This window comes from Mollisia scopiformis, assembly GCF_001500285.1.
Source record: "Mollisia scopiformis unplaced genomic scaffold LY89scaffold_9, whole genome shotgun sequence".
Lineage (NCBI taxonomy): Eukaryota > Fungi > Ascomycota > Leotiomycetes > Helotiales > Mollisiaceae > Mollisia > Mollisia scopiformis.
Window position 1 is genome coordinate 1,513,283 of NW_017263589.1, and position 6,140 is coordinate 1,519,422.

The following is a 6,140-nucleotide window of genomic DNA, read 5'->3' on the forward strand; positions in this document are numbered from 1 at the left end:
ATTTAAATTTTTTATTTAAATTATATATATTATATTACGAATTATTTAAATCGTTTACGATAAAAATTAAACCGAAAATAATAGCGTTTCCGAGCTTTAAATTTAATAAAATTAAATTTTTTATATAATATTTTTTTATTTTAATATATATATATATATATATATATAAAATATATTTAAATTTTAAAAAATAACCGAATTAATTCTTTATTTACGTATTAAATTTTTTATCGTATTATTATATTATTTAAAAATTATGAATTTTTTTTAATTTAAAAAAATATTTTAAAAAATATTTTATTAATAATAATTAATTATAATTTTAAAAATAATAAATATTTATAATACGTATTATTAAAAAATAATATTTTTATATATTTTTATATATTATTTTTTATTATTCGATAAATTTTTTATTATTAAATAATAAATATTAATTTATTTATTAAAATTATTTTACGTTTTTAAATTAAAAAATCGATTAAAATTTTTACGAATAAAAACGTTTAAATAATTATTATTAATATAATATTATACGAAAATTAATTAAAAATATAATTTTTTATATAAATTTTTATTAAAAATTATAATATTATATTTTAATATTTAATTTAACGAAATTTTTCGATTTTTTTATTTTATAATATTATTTCGAATAATATTATAATTATTTATTCGTTTATTTATTTATTAAAACGAAAAATTAATATTAAAAAATTATTTTTATATTAAAAATTAAAGTTTTAACGATCCGCGTTATTTGTGTCAGGGCTTGCAGTCAATACACGTGATTAAGGCTACAGAGGCTTTCTTTGTACAAGAAGGTTCGATTGCCGTACAATGCCAGTATCTCTGCCAGTTTATATACATGCTATGGAGATTCTGGAAGTTTCTGTCACGTGAGATCGTCGCTGGAGCATTCCAAGACTACTCTACGGGTGTAACCCCTAACATTACCCCCCTCCTCCTCCGTTCTAGGTACTCATCCAATGCCATTGTGTCCTCTAGAGCTAAAGCTAGTTCCCAGGTAGGGTTTGCATAGCCTTGCCACTTGACTAAATACTCTAGCCGTGTACGACGGCCTCGTCCTAGTAACTTCTTTTGCCTTTCGTCCAATATCTCTTGCACTTCTCACTCATCGGCACCATCTATAAGAATTGTAGGTGGCTAGGAGTCGTCTAATACTTAGCTTGGGAATGGATCACTTGCTGCGGGCCGTAGTAAGTCAACGTTGAAAACGTTATAAATTCCTAGCGGCGTATCTAGCCTATAGCTAGAGGGGTTAATGACTTCGATAATTATAAACTTTGCCGCCCGATCGTCTAGCTTTTTACTAGGCCTTTTTGTTTGTACGTTCCGTAAGTTTAAATAAACCTTGTCGCCTACTTTATAAGCAGGAGCGATATTCCTAGAACGATTGGCCTAAAGCTCTTGATCTTATTGTGCCTTAGCCATCTCAGATTAAGCCTATTCCGTAATAGCCTTAATTTTAGCAATAATTGCCTCGCCTTTTTGGAAAGGCGACCTTAGTCTTACGGGTGCTATAACATCCGCCAGGGGGTTGATCGTCCGCAACGGATAGCTATAACTTAAAAGGAAAGGGCTAATACCTATAGTTGTCGAATCTCGTCCGTTAAGAGCTAGTTGTACAATAGGCAACCAATTAGCCCAATCGTTCTGTGCGTAATTGCTCTATTAACGAAGGAGTACTTCTACTTCGGTATTTGCTCGTTCTATTGCTCCATCTGTTTGAGGATGAAAGGCTATAGAGAGCCGTCGTTCGATCCGTAAGAGCTTGCAAACTATTTTCCATGCCTGCCTAATGAATTGTAAGCCCCTGTCCGAAACTATAGCCCTTAGGAGCCTATAAAGGCCATAATATGCCGTAATAAATAATTTGGCAAAGTCTTCTGATATAATCGTTGAGTGATAGGCAGCCAGCAAGACTCCTTTACTAAGTCTATCCGTAAATACCATTATTATATCAAAGCCTTAACTAAAAGGAAGTGGACTAATAAAATCAACAGAGACTTCTTGCTATTGCTGCTTAGGAACCGGTAATAGTCATAGTAGTCCTTGCTTACGGTCTCTCTAGACCTTAGTCCGTCCGCAAATACTATAGTTGTAGACAAACTGTCTGACTGCTTCTTGTAGATTTGGCTAGAAAAAGTCCCTCGAGACTACTACAATTGTCCCATTCTTGCCTAGGTGACCCGTAAGTGCCGAATCATAAAGCTCTTGTATTATTGCAGTTCGTAATAGCTTATAATTAGGGACCTAAAGGCGTCCGCAAAACCGTAAATACCCGTTCTCATCGACTACATAGTCTGAAACCAACACTTTAACTAGAGAGGCTAAGTTGGCTAGAAAGACTCTTTCGCCTTATCGTACAATAGTTACCAATCGCTTAAAGTCTTTGTCTTATGCCTTTCCTTCTTCCCAAAGGTCACGTAGCTAGTCTGTAAAAGTATGTCTAGTTAAGGTTCCTATGGTTGTAGGTGCCAATCGTATAGCATTTTCTTAAATCATTCCGTCTGGGATTAATTAAGCCATTCTGTAATCAAGCCTTTTGTTACCTTCTTCTGGTAAGTCTTAGTCCCTTCTAGTTAAAGCGTCCGGAAGACCCCCTTCTTTGCCTAGGCGGTATTAGATTACCGAGTTAAACTTGCTAAGTACTAATTACTAGCGCATCTACCTCTTAGATAACTTACAAACCGTTGTAAAGTACTTAAGGTTCTTGTGATCTATAAGAACTGTAAATTGGCCGATACTTTTAAGCTTAGCTTCCTATTCTTCTAAACAACAAATAATAGCAAGTAGTTCTTTATTATAAATCGGGTAATTGCATTCGGCTAGAGCGTGTTTTTTGGAAAAGAAGCCTATAAGCCGCAAAACACCGTTTTTAAACTATAAAAGCACACCTCCTGAGTAGTATCCTAAAGAATTTGTCTCTAAAACCGTCTTATAATTAGGGTCGAATTGCGCAAGTATCGGAGCCTCAACAAAAGCTTGCTTTAATCGTTCGAATGCTTTATTAGCTTTATTTGTCCAATAGAAGGTTATATTCTTTTTAATAAGTCTGTAAAGAGGGGCTGTAATTTAAGAGAAGTCTTTAATAAATTATCGATAGAAGTTTGCAAAGCCTAAAAAGCTAAGAACGCCTTTTGCACTTAATGGCGCCTTCTAGTCTATAATAGCTTGTACTTTAGCTAAGTCTATTTGTAATCCTTTCCTTGCTTTAATAATAAAGCCTAGGTACTTCGTTAACTGCACTTCGAACTTATATTTATCGATATCGAGCTGTAATCTAGCATTCTGGAGCTTTTGTAATACCTTATAAACGTATTCCCGGTGTTATTCTCGTATACTATCCGTAAAGACTAGAATATCGTCTACATATACTAAAACAAAATCGTCTAAAAACTCTTAAAGCGTGCGATTAATATATTATTAAAAAGTACTCGAGGCATTTGCAAGACCAAAAGGTGTAACTAGCCATTTATAGAGTCTAAAGCGGGTTCGGAAAGCTGTTTTCCACTCATCTCCTTCCTTAATCCGTATCTTATAGAATACTACAATAACATCTATTTTTATAAACTATTTAGCCTTTCTAATACAATTAAGCGTCTCTTAAATCAAGGGTAGTAGGTATCGATCCTTGCGGGTTAACTTATTAAGAGCTCGGTAATTATAACAAAATCGTAGTCCCCCTTCTGGCTTTCGTACAAAGAGAACTAGGGCTACTACCGGCGAGTTGCTTACTCGAATAAACTCCTTATCTAATAACTCTATTAGAGTCTTACGGAGTACTAAGAGCTCGTCTCTTAATATATTATAGAGCGGGCCCTACGGGATAGCTTGCTCGGAGCCATCGGTCGTTTGCAAAAGCTTAATCGCATGATTAATACCTTCCCGGTGGGTAAGTAGCTTGTTTGCCTCCCCTCTATCAAATGCCTTATAGAACCCTGGACTAATCTAGCTAGGAAGCTTCGTCTGTAGGTCTATATACTTCTTTTCGGCTAATACCTTAGTAATATCTGCGAGACTAGCCGTAAAGACTTGTAACTTGCGTTTTCGAGTCGTAAGAAGGCTAAAAGCAGCTAAACTAACTAGCTTATAGCTGTAGAAATTCTCCTCTAGTTTATTATAAACCTCTAGCCCAGAATTTTGGAAGAGTAGACACTCTTTAGCGGCATTAAGTAAAGCCTTCTCTTTCCGTAACTAAGACTTTCCCAAAATCATTTTATAACCCTTAATTTTAGGAACTATATAGGCATAGACTTGCCTTTGTTAATGTCCTCTAATATCTAAATCAAAAGAAACAATCCGTAATACTGCGTCTTCTAACATTCCTTCTACTAACTGCAAATGCCTTAGTTTAATCGGTATGTAAGAGAGCTAATAGCGATAAACAAAGCGATTTAAGACAATTCTATAAACTAAACACTTTGAATCTACTAAGGCTTGTGAAGTAGCTACTCTGTTTACTAAAGCTAAAACCAAGAGAGGTTTCTCGTCCATGTATTCTTGTTTAAACTGCCTCCAAATGTCTATTGCTAATAGCTATCTCTGCCGCTCTTGCCAGCGCTTTTTAGCAGGAGCCACTAGTTTTCCGATTCAGAGACTTGTAAGCCTTTATCTTCTAATTCTAGCTCTACTTCCTTTGCCTTAGCCTTCTCTTTGTGGACTAAGTCGGACGTTATAGGCCGTTGCGGCTGACTGTAAGGACATTTACGGACCATATAACCTGAGCTACTATAGCGAATGTAGAGCCTAGTCCGACGTCTTTAGTCTTGTACTTCTTGTAAAACCTATTTTGCGCGCCTAGTATTAGCTATTGTAATCTTTACTAGTATTAGTTCCTATTCCATATCCTCTACTAATGTTGTGCGGTGAATCCTTGGCCCGTTTAATAGTTTGTTATTTGTTTCTAATAGTATAGTATTCATAGGTCGTTTCCAAGCAACTTTCGGTGTTCTTATAATAGCTTGTTCCTTTGGTCTTAATATTCGAGCCTTATAAGCCCTTAAGCAATCGTTTGTTTCCTTGATAATCGAGCAATAAGATTCAAAGTCTGGCTAAGAAGGCACTGTGATTATGGCTCGAACTAGCTTATTACTTAAGATTCAGTCTAGGGAGACTTTTTTAGCATCGTCCGGCTAATATCCTCCACCTGATTCCATAAGCAAGCTTTACTATTTCGTAAAGACTTCCAGAAATAGCTTTGAACCTTAGTAAAGTGCTTCTAGCTTTCGTTATACCCGTTCCTTAGCTTGAGGATCCTTAAACACAAACTCGACTCTTTCTAAGAAGTTGGTACTATTAGCTAGCTCTAGCCTGCCTTAATTACAAACCTATGCTTCTATTCTACGGAGTGCCTTGCTCCGTAGCGATCTATTGAGCGCCTAGAACTTGATATACTCCGTACATTCGTAGTAATCTACCTCGATCTTAGCTCTAGCTTGTTATAGCTATGCTTTAAGCTTGTTGGCCTCCCTATAGTATTCTAATAGTAGGGGAAGAGCTTTTCCTAGCTTATTATCATTGCGGATTAGTCGTAGTTAAGCCTCTTAAGCTTCTTTTTGCTTTATAGCAATCCTTAATCGCTCCTTTTCTTAAGCAGCAGCTAGTAAGTTTTGCTACTCTTAGACGTATTTAATAAACTATTTAGGTACTTCCTTCGATAAGTTGCTTCCTGATTTTCCCATTGCTTCTAGTTTTCTAGTAATGCTGTTAATAGCCCTTATGTTTCTAGTGTTCTAGTAATGCCGTCAATAGCCCTTATGTCTCTAGTGTTCTAGTAATGCCGTTAATAGCCCTTATATTCCGGTGTTCCAGTATGAATCGAACCTAATGTTAGGGCTTGTAGTCAATATACGTGATTAAGGCTATAGAGGCTTTCTTTGTACAAGAAGGTTCGATTGCCGTACAATGCTAGTATCTCTGCCAGTTTATATACATACTATGGAGATTCTGGAAGTTTCTGTTACGTGAGATCGTCGCTGGAGCATTCTAAGACTACTCCACGGGTGTAACCCCTGATAATTTACATCGTTAATAATTAATTTATAATTTTTTAATAATTATTTAACAATTATTAACGTTAATTAAAATACGTATAAATTTATTAATTGCGATCG